Genomic DNA, 13,814 nt, shown 5'->3' on the forward strand with positions numbered 1-13,814 from the left:
CATTTTAGATTCCTATTTAGCCAGCCTCACTGTACATCAGCCAGCAGGCCCACTGGAAAGCCCCAACTGTGCAGCTGTGGTAGAGGATGATTTCTTTGTGGCTCCTTCTAGCAGAGGACCCTCTGATAACACCTCCTAACCCTTCATATCAATCTCGGAATTAGAGATCCGGGGCCAGGGGTGCATGCAGCTCAGTGGGAAAGAGCTTGCTTATTATTGGGCGGTGTGCATTAAGCCCTGGGATTGATACTCAGGGTTCTTGGACCCTTCTCCACCAAACAGGCCTACAGAGCTGCCACTGACTTCCCAGGCTGGGCCTTGACTGCGGACTGCTAAAGACAATGAAAAGTATCCACTTTTACTGAGACCATAAATCAAAGCCCCAGTGTTGCCTCCCAATTCACTGGGCCCCTGGCCTGTCATCAGCCCTTAATCCTCCGGGTTCTGGAAGCCAGGCCAGGTGTCTCTTTTATTCTCAGGTGTAGCCCCCTTCCCCCCACCTTTGCCCTGGGATTGGCTCCACATGTCAGTCTGCTGGTCTGGTCATAGGTCTCCTCCCCTCACGCCACCCCTCCTCTCCTCCCACCTGCTTTCCCTCCTCACAGCTCCTCCTCTTGCTAAGCCTTCCTGTGGCACGTCTGACACGTCCCCGTCCCCTACGTCTGCGGCTCTCCTGCCCCCTCCCTGCCCCCTTTCAGACAAGACAAAAGAAAGAAAGGGGTGGCTCTCACGCCGCTTTCAGTACTTTTATTAATGAATGCATGAGCTAAAACAGCTGGTCCTGCAAACATTCCTGCTGAGCTGGGCCACCATTAAGATGAGGCAAGAGCTTAGCTTGTTGGGGGTAGGGAAAGTGTGGGTGGGGGGGATGGAGGGGGGTGTAGAGCACACTAACCCGTGTCCTGATACAATGCTGGGGCAGAGGAGTAGCTCCCTAAACCAACCAGACCAGAAACAGTGCAGGAGGTTGTCAGAAATCCTCAAGGCCTCTGGAGATGTGAGGCTAACAGTGTGGTTCACCAAAAGAACCACTAGTTCTCCATATCATTCGCCCTGCAAGATACATTTCCCCCTCATGTGTCTAAAGCCATGACACATACAAAAACCCCATACAAGGACAAAAAGTGCTGAGTAGACCCCATCTGGAAACAGCCCTATCTGGGAAAATCTTCACCCATTCCTGCAGCTCCTAGCCCCCTCTGCTCAATAAGCGTCCTCAGTTGCATTCAAGTTTGCCTCTCACACATGATTCAGAGCCTTGGGTGGCGTGACACTTTTGAGCCTACACTCACCATTTAAGTGTCTCATTTTTGCTCTGGAACTAACTTCCTTCCAGTTCTTTGCCTCATTTCTGAGTTCTTTCTTTGTAGTGATAAAAATCTGGAAACACAGGGTAGAAGTCTCCATCAGGCTTTCACTTAGACACTCTCAGTATCTACCAGCTGGCAGCAAAGAACAAGCTGGTTTTTTGCTCCTCATTGGGGCTTTCTTCAGATTCTTTTTCCTTATAAATCAATGTCCCTCTGTTCACTCCCTCCCTCCCTGCCTCCCTCCCTCCTTCCCTTCCTCCTTTCTTCCTTCCCTCCCTCCCTCTCCTTCCTGATGGAAGTAGGTCATTGGGAGCATGTCTTTGAAGGTTATAGACAGATCCCCGTTCTGGCCCCATTTTCTCTTTTTTCCTGATCTATGAGGGTGTGAAGAGTCTTTATCACATGTTCCCAATATTATGAACTTAATTATGCTCCTCCCCTCATGATGAGCTGAAATTGTGAGCCAAAATAAATCCTTCTTTCCTGGCTGGAGTTCTGTTCCCAGCACCTGTGATGCATAACTTTCAAATGCCTACAACTCTAGCTCCAGGAGATACAACACTCTCTTCTGGACTCTGTGGGCACATCTCTCTCTCTCTCTCTCTCTCTCTCTCTCTCTCTCTCTCTCTCTCTCTCTCACACACACACACACACACACACACACACACTCTCTCTCTCTCTCTCTCTCTCTCACACACACACTCTCTCTCTCTTCCTTTCTCCCTCCCTCCCTTGCCTTCTTTCCTTCCTTCCTTCTGGCTGGGGAGGTGGCTCAATAGTTACTGCTCTGCTAGAGGATCTAAGTTCATTTCCTAGCACCCATTCTGGGTGGGTCACATTGCTTCATTCTCTTCTGATTTCCAAAGGCACCTGCACTCATGTGCATATACCCTCCAGTACACACACACACACACACACACACTCATAATTAAGAATAAATAAATCTTTTTTAAAAAATCACCAATAGCATCAAAAAATGGATCTGTTGGAACGTATTCCGTCAAGCCTGGCATTTCATGTGTGGTTTGCTCATGGTAAACTGTGTCAACATGGGCTAGTCACCTTAGCTTCTCAGAGCCTCACCTTCCTCCCTCAGAAAAGTAGGGGCAATAGAAATGCTTTGCAGGGTTTATGAGCATTCAGTGAGGTGGCTTCTGGAAGTCTTCGCTAGAGGCCAGAGCACACAATGACTGCCCAGCTAAGCCTCCGCTCTGTTTCTCTCCCTTCTTTCTTCTCCTCCATCCTCTTCCTGCATCACCACATCTGGTAATCAGGTAGTGAGCGCCTTTGGCATTCATGGTGACCAATGTGACCATACTGGAGTCTATTTTTGCAGTGGCTTGGAAGTCAAACAGTCTCCCTCTAAGACCAGGGAGGAAAGAGCTTAGTTCTTAGGACGTCCTTATTGGGAAGTGGTGGGAATTTTAGGAAGCAGGGAAGAGGGGCTGGAGTATAGCTAAATGGGATACGTGGGGCTCATAGTTCAGTCCTCTGCACTGAAAGAAAAAGAAAAGAAAAGGAAAGGAAAAGGGCTGCAAGATGGCCCAGAGGGACAAAAGTCCTTGCCAGGGAAGCCTGCTGACCTGAGTTCAATCCCTGGGTCTCAAGTGGAAGGAGAGATGGGCATCCACACAGCTGTCCTCTGACCTCCACACTCATGCTGTGGTGCATGGACCCCCATGCACATAATGCGCACACAATGCAATAATTGCTTGCTTAATTAATTGAAAGAAGTAGACGTAGTAAGAGGTCTCTTAGATTATTGGGGAAATGTCCTAAAAAGTGATTACAAGACCCCAGACCTTCTGTCTCTTTTTGCTTTCTGAACAAAGGAGTGTTTCTCTCTGCCACTTGCATTTACCTGAAGTGCTATCTCTCTACAGGCCCAAAACAATGGGGCCAATCGATCAAGGACTAGACCATCCAGAATTGTGAGCCCGAACAAGTTGTTTTGCCTCATAAGTTAGTAAATCATTTTGCCTCATAAGTTAGTTACATCAGGCATTCATTATAGCGACAGAGGCTGAGAACACACTCCCTTGTGAGTACACAGAGCTGCCCATGCAGGAAATAGCCCAGTAGCAGCTTTGTATCCTTGCGATGTGTGGTTTGGGGCCTCCATAGGAAGGACTTCTTCACATGCTCATTTTCTCTGTCCTCCACAGCTCAGGATGTACCAGTGTCTCTCCTAATCAGATGACACTCTGGCTTTCTGATGGATTCTATGGGTAGCTGATGGGGAGAATTGCTGTGGGGGGGTGTGCTTGTATTTTTATGTGAAATGGAAACAGGAAGTTTGTCATTACTGTTGTTATTATATGTAGGAAGACCTTGCTGCTGGGCCATTGCTATTCAATAGAGAAGATTTAGTGGGAAGGCCTGGGAATGGGGAGGGATCAGGAGTACAGGTTTCCAGTTCTATGGGAAGGCCATGGTAGCTTTCTGCCTGGAGTTTAGAGTAGCATTGAGAACACGGAACCAGGAATCGGGAGCTAGCTGACCCAACCCTTTGCCATAATGCTCCAAGGCAGGTTGGGTGAGTAGCAGGACCTTCTGCTAAAACGCATCCACTCACCTTGCTCTGTGGCCTGAAAGGGACCCGACGGCAATGGATGGGGTCAGAGTCATAAACAACCCCTAGTGTGTGATTTCATCTCACTGTGCTTATCTCTGCAAATATTGACTCTGGTGGATCAAAGATGTAGCAAGAAAAACAGCAATGTTTTCCCTGAGAGACGGTCCTGTTCTAGGCAGCTGGGACCAAGCTGGATGCATGGCAGGCAGCAATGGGACATATACCTGCAAGATAAAACCCTCTGCCCATGGGTGCTGCTCTGGCTTGGTACACTCCCTAGAATTTGTTAGTGAGAATGGAATTAAGGTGCCATAAAGTGGACTTGGAGAAGGCCAAATGCCCTCATATTTGGGACTGTAGTTTTCAAGTCAGGGGATTGTGCCAAGAGGTCAGTGCCCCACACAAAGGCCCATCATCAGGTATAACATACATCAAAGTGATCCCCCTTTTGGACTAGACACTTCCAAATGTCTGCCAAAAGCATCTGGAGTCAGTCAGGAATCAGATAGACAAGGAAGTGGGCCTCCAAGCAGCTTGGTGACTTGCAAAAATGTGTCATACCTAAGTTACCAAAGACTGCTGGGGTTGGGACTCTCCAACAACTGCCTCTGAGTTGGGTTGTTTCAAACCTGGAGCTCTTTTGTGTTCCAACTCAAATGGCTCATTGCACACTCCTAGTCCCGAGTGTAGGATTCTGGATAAAGGCTGAGGTCACTGACTTGGCCGAGCCTTGGGCTGGTTATTATTTTGTAAGAAAGTATGGATGGAAATAATTACTGATTCTCCATTCTGGATCTTGGGGAGGAAGTACAATTTGGAAAGTGTAGGCAAGGTGCCTGATACTTCACCCTAGCCATACAGAGTGTGGGGTCTGGGGGGGGGGGTGGCAGGCTAGGGTAATGGTGGTAGTTTTCCCTTCTGCCCACAATGACATACCTTCATAGCAGTCTCTCGGTCATGCAGATTATTACAATATAGCAGAGTTAAGCCTCTCCTTTATTGATGGCTGGAGCACAGACAAGTCTTTAGTCATGAGTAGGGGAGAGAGGCTGGGAGGTGGGGGGTGGCAAAATTCATTTTTAACGTAGTTATTAATAATGGCAAGAAAGGCAAAAAATGAGGAAGTGTGATAACCTCTGATTGAGAACAGCGCGCCGAAGATCCACAAAGTAAGCTTGCCATGGTGCTGTAGACAGTAATCTCAGGACTCAGGAAGCCAAGGCTTGAGGATTGCTGTGAGTTTAAGGCCAATTTAGACAATCCAGGCAAACCCTGTCACAAAAAAGAAAAAAGAAAAAAAAAAAACACCAGATGAAGTAAGATAGCTATTAATAATGTACTGTGAGCAGGTGTAGAGAGAACACTTTACAGAGAGGAAGAGAAGATTTTTTGGAGGGGACATCAGAAAGGACTCAAGGGTGAAAATATATCCAAAGTGTGGATAAGAGAGGGAAGGTGCTCTATTGCTGAAGATATGCCACATTTTGTTTTTAGGACATAGAAAAAAATCAATCTGGAATTGACTTGAAAATTTCCTTCCTGCTGGCTATCTTTTATAGTGCCAGACATGCTCTGCAGAATACCAGGGAAGAAAAGATCAGTGCTAGCCTTGCAGCCAATTCTGAATGCTACAATACCAACCTGCTAGGCAAGCTGTGCCCACCAGCACAATGGTGGCATGAAAGTTAGGGGTGTAACCAACTGCTTTGGGATTAGATTTGAACCCTGCTCCACAGGGAGGAGTTCTAGACCCAGTAATGTAAGCCCAGTCACAAGCTCATGACTTGCAAGGGCACAGGGCCTAGGCGAGAAACCCACTAATGTTGTTTAACAGGTTAATATATTGTTAAACTGCTTTCTAAATACATATGGTTATACTGTCTTTGGTCTCTGCAATGGTCAGCCGTTATTGCAGAGAGTCATGAATGGCAAAAGTTCTGAGAATACGTGTCTATTGAGTGCTCAGCCCTAAAGAGGACATCTATAGCCACATCCATTTTACCAAGGCCCAGGGAACATTACAGAGAGGGGTGGAAAGTCAACGAGAGCCAGAGGATAGGGAGAAGTGCCATGAAATATTGTCTTTGGGACATGACATAGTCATTGCAGCCATGGACTCACGTAACTGTGATTACGTGCACAAGACCAAGTCAACTTGATCAGCCAACATTCTAACAGGCGGCACTACCTGGACTTGATGTATTAACAAGAAAAGGGGAGGGCACGTGGGGCAGTGGGATAGTTGGGAGTAACTGCAGAGTGGAGAGGATTAGGTGGGGTTCCTGGGAGAGGAGGAAGGACAAATTGGGGTGCCTATGAAGAGTGGAAGGAGGGAGTTGGGGTTCCTGGGGGAGTAGGAGAGAGGAATTGGGATGCGTATGATCAAGATGTCTTATTTGAATGTATGAAGTTGGCAAAGAATAAATAAAAGACGTTCTAGTAAAAAAGAAAGGAAGGGGAGACAATAGAGGAGGCCCCAGCAGGAGTTAGTGCAGAGACAGAGCTCACTGCCTCCCATAATCTTGGTCCTTTGCCAACAACCACCAGAAACCTTCAGAAAAATGGTTTCTGCTGGTGTCTGTTGCGCATGGTTGAAATGGAGATGGAATTGAGGTGTGGGAGAGAAAGGACTCTAAAACTGGCCCCCTCCCACAGCAACACAGTAGGTTTCTAACCCTGCCTCTGAGAAGCTCTCCCAGGCGAGTTCTCCTTGGCTCTTCTAGAAGCTCATTTGCTTTTTCTTTGGGTTCCTAACTCTATAGAGCAGGGTTCGAGTTCTCTATAGGCTCTTATTTGTGGTTTCAATGGGTATGCATTTCTTTTTTTCTTTTTTTCTTTTCTTTTTTTTTGGTTTTTAAAGACAGGATTCCTCGGTAGCTATGGAGCCAGTTCTGGAACTCTCTCTGTAGATCAGCCTGACCTCAAAGTCACAGAGATCTGCTTCCTGGTGTATTGCCTCTTTTAATAGCCCACACATATCTCTATTTCTGTCCCACTTCCCTTGCAGTATCTGGTGAGGAGCTCATGTTCTTGTGTGTGTTTGTGTGTGTGTGTTCAGCTCTCTCTGCTCTTTTCCCTTCAGCATGGATAGGGTTAAGGAAAACCCATGCTTATTGAACTTTATGCTGTTCTTCCATCATTGCAAATTCCCTTCCTGTCTGATAGCTCTGTACACTGCCCATTGCTCCTCATGTAACACTTCTTATTTCTTGAAGATCGAGCTGGTGTTGTTTATTCTCATTTTCTACATGAAAAGGTTGAGCCTCAGGGACACACCTAAGTTTCCTAACTCACCTGACAGATGAAAGTCTAGCTTTCATCTTAAATCCCAGCACTTGGGAGGCAGAGGCAGGGAAGGTGCCCTGCCCATTGCTTTAGGAGTGACTGCAGGCTAATAACCTGAGGGGAGGCCCGTCTGTTCTTTAGGCCATATTTCCATTCATCCAAAGGGAGTTATTGGGGTTGTTCCTCTACAAACACTGGAATGATAGAGCCATTGCTCCGTGTATGAGCAAAGCCAGCCTGAAGGCTTGTGGGATGGAACATGAGAGGACAGGGGTGGAGAAATACGAAATGCTCAGTCCCTGCTCTCATTCAACATTCTGTATTTTTGAAAGGTGGGTGGAGGGAGGCAGAGCAGGATACGAAATACAAAAGTGAAAACACAGACCTTACAACTGGTAGAGAGGACCTCTAATCCTGGTGAAGCAGAGCCCCTGGGCAAGAAGAGATTCATCTCCCTTTCAAGAAGATGTTCTGCCTGGTGGCGGCGGCGGTGCACGCCTTTAATCCTAGCACTTGGGAGGCAGATGCAGGTGGATCTCTGTGAGTTCGAGGCCAGCCTGGTCTACAGAGCTAGTACAGGACAGCTAGGGCTCTTACACAGGGAAACGGTCTCAAAAACAAAACAATAACAACAAAAAGCTGTCTGGTTAAGGGCTGAATCAAATGACGCCAATGTTCCATGGCGAACATCTCTAATCCTCAATGGCCTACCTAGAAGGAGTCTCCAAATTGAGCATCTTTCTTTTCTTCTAGGGGCTTCCTCCCTGTTGCCTCCACTCCCACCTACCCACGCTGCAGCCCCATGGCCTAATTTCCAAGCTAGACTGTTTCATCATTCCCTCCCATCACTCAAATCTCCCTCCCATCCCCCTCAATCCTGGTGGATGGAGCAATGGTAGTCTCACTGGCTGATTCCTGATTGGATTAATTACTGAGAAACTGTGGAGCAAAACTGGATCACATACAGGGCTGTGCAAGAAGTGTGGATTCAAACTCACTCTCCTCCATCACAAGTAGAAAAGATGTCAGGGACCAAATGTGCCTTCGCAGCTTTTTGCTTCCTATGGCTCTTGGCTGAGATTCTCCGTGATTTGCTGGGAAGGAGCCTTAGGGCCAAGAGTACCTGCCATGCTGAGGAAAGAGAAGCAGTGTGTGGTGAGCACGTGCAGCTGAACACACAGATGCCCTGTGTGCCTGCCCTGTGGCACGCCTCTGCAGTGGATTAGGTTTCAGCTATGGAGGGCTCAGCAGTGTGTGTGTGTGTGTGTGTGTGTGTGTGTGTGTGTGAGAGAGAGAGAGAGAGAGAGAGAGAGAGAGGATAGACGGGAGAGAGAAACAGAGAGGGAGGGAGGGAGAGAGAGAGAGAGAGACAGAGAGACAGAGAGACAGAGAGACAGAGAGAGAGAATGGAGGAGGCCAGTGCCTCTGGGGAGGACAAGCAAGGCCAGCCGAGTTGCAAGCTTGCAATTTCCCATTGCCAGGACCTTGGAAACGCCTGGGTTGCCTGGGTCGCTTCCTGTTCTTTATTTGTTTAGCTTTGCCTTCTAGTGGCCTCATGAGGGTGAGAACGGGGGATAACAGGGAGATGAGATAATTGTAGGGGCCTGAACAAGTTTGCTCAGACAGTATTGTGTAGCTGAGACTCATTGAGCAAGGCAGGAAGGAGGACAGAGAAACCTCACTCCCCCCCCCCCCGCCCCCGAAAGAAAGGAACAAAGAAAGAAAAGGAGCACAATGCGGAAAGCCAATGTGAAGGCTGAGACCAAGGGTCTTCTGGAGTGGTCTCTAATGGTGCTATCTCTCTCTGGGTTAAGGGCCAGGGACCCTGGGAGCAGAGAGAAGAGGAAAAACAACAGATCGAATTTGGATTAAGAAGTCTACTACTACAGGACCTCCCCCACTGGCATAAGACTGGTTTTGGTTTGTATGGTCTGAAAGGTTTCTTTAGCGATTGCAGATAGAGTGTCCCCAACAGATGTTGACTTGTTTCTTTAAAGAAGGACTTGATGGCTGGGAGGAGACACAGGCTGTTTCTTTACAGATGCTGCCAGCTAGAAATCTGCAAGAAACTGGTTCTTTCTGGCTCTAATACGGCATCCCCCTCCCCTTTCTCTCCCCGATGTTACAGGAGTGTTTTTTTCTTGTGCCTCCATTCTATGCTAGATGAACATTCAGGATCCTTGAGCCAGTACCTGGCCACTAGTCTGGTTGGGTTAAGATTCAGCTGTTGGGACGCTGGGGACTCAGCACATCTCACCGTGGGATTCTGGGAGGGAGTAAGGAATGAGAGTGGGAACCCTCGTGAAGAAGTGGGCCTTGGTGGGGTTGCCCTTCCCATCTGTGTTTTCTTGCTCCCTTGGGGTTAATACAAGAAGCACAGAGGGTAGGATGCAGGTTAAGGAGCAATACTTCAGGCTCTGCCTTGTATCCCAAACATGGGAGCCTTTGAAAGTCAGCTCTCCAAAGCTGAGGCCCTTGAGTAGGGGTCAGCACACCACAATTCATGGGCCAACTCTGGCCTCCATCTGTTCCTGCAAATAGAATTTTATTGGAGCATAGTCCTCGGCTGCCTCTGTAGTGCAATGGCAGCGCTGAGTGGCTGTGACAGGGACCCCATGGTGCCTTGTGAAAATTTGCCTGTTTTTTATCTAGAGAATTCTGGCTGAGAGATGTTCAAACACTCTTTCCTTTAATGCAGTGGGTCCTATGCCCCCAAAGCCAGAGGATTGCCACATCTCTTTGATGCTAACAACTTTCCAAAAGGGGAGGGAAATCTGTAATTAGCTTCATGGGTTAGTACTACCCTAGGCTTGAAGCTCTCCATGGCCTTTTAAAGCCTGTAAACCCTGGAGCTGGGAGGGAGTGGCAGCCTGGAGGGGGGTTGACTCACAGTTCAGAGCAGCAACTGCTCCTGGTTCCCCAGGATATGGCCAGGAGTTAGAGAGGCAGACAGGACAGTTCTCTGGGACAGGACCTGGTAGCAAGGATAGGAACCTCCATATACTGTTGACAAGTGTATACACTTACTTGGCAAAACTTTTGGGCTATCCCTACTAAAACACTCACCATGACTCTGAAATCTGACATCCAGGTGTAGACCTATCTTAGTTACTTTTCTCACTGATGTAACCAAATACCCACAGGAAGCAACTTAGGGAGGAAGGGCTGATTTTGACTTACAGTTTGAAGAGGTACATTCCATCGTGATGGAGAAGGCTATGAAGTAGCTGTGCTCATCCCCTTCACAACATTGAAGGAGAGAGATTTCAGGAAGTGGAACCCTTTAAACCTCAAAGCCTGCCCACAGTGACTTACTCCTCCACTAAATCTGTCCCTCCTAAGGGTTCCATAGTCTTCCAAAACAGCGCCACCACCTGGGTACCAAGTGCTCAAACACATTAGCCTATAGGGGATATTTTACACTTAAGTCACAAGACCCAACAAAATAGATTCACAAGTACAACAAATAACATATGACAGGTTCCAGGAAGTGTGTGCATTCTTGTTAAGTGTATGTGTATGTGTGTCTCTGTGTGTTAATACCTGTGGAGGTCAGAAGAGGGTATCAGATCCCTTAGAGTTGGGGTTATAGGTGAACCAAATTCTGGTCCTCTGCAAAACCAGCAAGCACTTCTAACTGTTGAACCATTTCTCCATCTTGCTGTTGGTTCTTAAAAGTAATAAGCTGGAAACTAGCTACATACCTACTAATGGTAGAATGGTTAAATACATTTTGGTGTTAGCAATACCATGAAACATACTCACTAGTAAGAAAGAATGATGAACAGCTAGCAACATGCTAGAATATGGGTTAAACTCACACATAACACTGAGCAAAGACCAAAAAAAGTTAAAGACAGAAAGGCTGCACACGTATGGTTTTATATATATAAAAAAAATAAAAACGTAGAACTGGCAAAATATACCCAGGTCCATCAAGGTGCAGGTAATGTTTATCCTGGAGGGTAATGGAGGTAATACCTACAAAATACATGGAGGATGCTAGTTAATGTTTCTCCATCTGGGCGCCTGTTAAGTAGCTAGGACTTTGCAAATGTGTTTCAAGTTTATGACATGTGTTTTTTGGCTTGCATATTATATTGCAATAAAATATCTAGAAATATATTTCCTACCTTTCTGATCACTTAGTGAAAATAAAATCTCAGCATGGGTCTGGCTGAGACCTTAGCACTTCTTATATTGGCTCACCCAGAGGAGTGCATTCCAGAATTGGAGGCTTCAGCAAGTAACATATCCAGCATGAATTGTTTTTATTGTGTTTATTTTTATGGTTACCATCTGTATATGGCTATCCTTACTGGGTTTCCATTTATGGTAATGATATAGAGTTTCCATTTAAAATAGCCTCAAGTTAAGTAAAACTAAATTAACTTACATTAAAAATTATGTAAGTAATTGTACAGATGGTACTTAATGATGGTAAGCCATGAGAGGGTGGAGTTTGTACAGTGTTGTTTAATGGAAAGAAAGCAGGGATTAGAAGGGAGAACACCAGTCTAAGCTTGTCTCCATCTCTTCACCAGTCTACACTGCCCAACAAAGACAGGGTGTTCAAGCTTTGTGAGAAATTCAAAGTAAGGAATAGTCCAGGAACAATGGTCAAAGCAAGAGACTAGGAGCAGAGAATTTAGGTTCACTCAGCAGATATGGTTATCGAGCGTCTGTGTGCCAGGTCCTGGTGTAGGCTCTGGGCCTTGGGCAAAGTGGTCAATACCCAAAAGAGTCAGGAAGTTGGTTTGAGGCCACAATCAAGCCTCTCCACTTCTCTAGGTGTCAGTGGATTCAGGCACAGCTCAATTCAAAAACAGAAGTGATAAAACATTTGAGGGCTTGGAACTGCAGGAAAAGTGCGTGTTCACATGGATTTTTGGGAAATGAGAGGACAGACAGAGGCTGTGCTCCCAAGTGGGGCTGTGACCAACCCATGACAGTGACTGTGACTACAGATAGATACAAATGCTTGTACTTAGTGAACCCATAACACACAGATCTTTAGCTTCTTCTCACCTTAGCGCATAGCTAAGCTTCTTCCCTTCCACTCACCAGCAGATGAAGGATGGAGGGCACCTAAGTTCATTTCCCTGAGTAGCAGGTTAGGATGTGTACAAGTCCTGTTTCCCAGTCCTCCCACCCAACCTCCCTCCTTCGTTTCTTCTCTCTCTCTCTCTCTCTCTCTCTCTCTCTCTCTCTCTCTCTCTCTCTGTGTGTGTGTGTGTGAGAGAGAGAGAGAGAGAGAGAGAGAGAGAGAGAGAGAGAGAACGAGAGGGTTTTAGCAGCGCTGGCTGACCTTGAACTTGGGATCTTTCTGCTTCAGCATCCCAGGACCTGAAATTACAAGGATTCACCAGAGTACCCGTGTCCTGCTTTTATAATGGCTGCTGACTTTTTTTTAAAAAAACAAAAACAAAAACTCTGCTAATTCTGTCTGCTTCATGAATTTCATTTGTATTTTACAGGCCGTGTGCTGTATCAGGAGCCTGTGTTAGCAGGCTGCTCTGGAGCAGGACATGGAAGTTTTGGGGGCAGGAAAGGAAGGAGATGAGGTTGCTCTGGGGTGTGAGTATTTGGGGTTGTACAGGGTAAAGGTATTAACATGGGAATTAGGGGAAAGGAATCAGCAGTGATGAGACTCACCAGAAAGAGAAATTCTAGAAATTCACAGTGGCTCATGCCTGAGATTTCAGCACTCTGGAGACCAAGGCGGGAGGACTGAGCTGAGGTTGTCTCTAGATGTGCTTGGGTAATCTTGCCTTTATAATTCTCATATTCATTACTGATTAAATGATACGATTTGTAATAAGCAGGATTCAACTATATTATTAAAACAGATGGTACTTATACCCCATCCCTCTTTTTGGAGATGGAGCTGTTCTGGAACGCTTTCTGTAGGCCAGGATGGCTCAAACCCAGGTATTTGCCTGACTCTGCCTTCCAAGTGCTGGGATTAAAGGTGTGCACCAACACACTCAGTTCTTGGATGTGTTTTAGTGTGGCTAGTAGAATGTAGGCTCCCCTTGCAGTTTGAACTAGATGCCTATGGATACCACCATACCAGCTACTATTTCTACTCTAAGGAGATAGTCAGTGTGTGAGGTCAATGGGAACATATTCCAAGGCAGGTACGAGACCCCAGGACACCTAGAGATGATGTGCAGAAGCCTCTGCTAGCTTTTGTCGATTTCCTACTGTAAGGTCTTCATTCTGTATAGATCCCATGTCAGAGGTCCATCCCTTGGCTCAAACATTGATGCTGTGTCCCTCCCACCACAATTAAGCCAAATCTTAACACAATTAACTCATTTTCCTGCCAGTTCCCCATCTCCTCAGGGGTTTTGATTTCTGGCCAAAGTGACTTTCTAGTCTCACTCTTTTATTTCTGTGTCATCATTTCGGCTGGTCGTTGGGTTGGGAGCGCCCCATTGCTGAGGGTTACCCTCCATTTGCCTCTGTGGAAAATCAGAGTTTTACTTTCACCCCGCCCCCTTTCCCATCTGAACAGTCTCTTCCACAAATGTTCCTACGGATGGCCAGATACTTACCTGGCCCAAACTCTCCCCCACACTCTTTCTCTCATTTCTTAAGATTAGAAATTTACCTTCTAGGAGACATGAAATTCACCATTG

The sequence above is a fragment of the Phodopus roborovskii genome, unplaced genomic scaffold (genome assembly GCF_943737965.1).
Source record: "Phodopus roborovskii unplaced genomic scaffold, PHOROB, whole genome shotgun sequence".
Taxonomy (NCBI): Eukaryota; Metazoa; Chordata; class Mammalia; order Rodentia; family Cricetidae; genus Phodopus; species Phodopus roborovskii.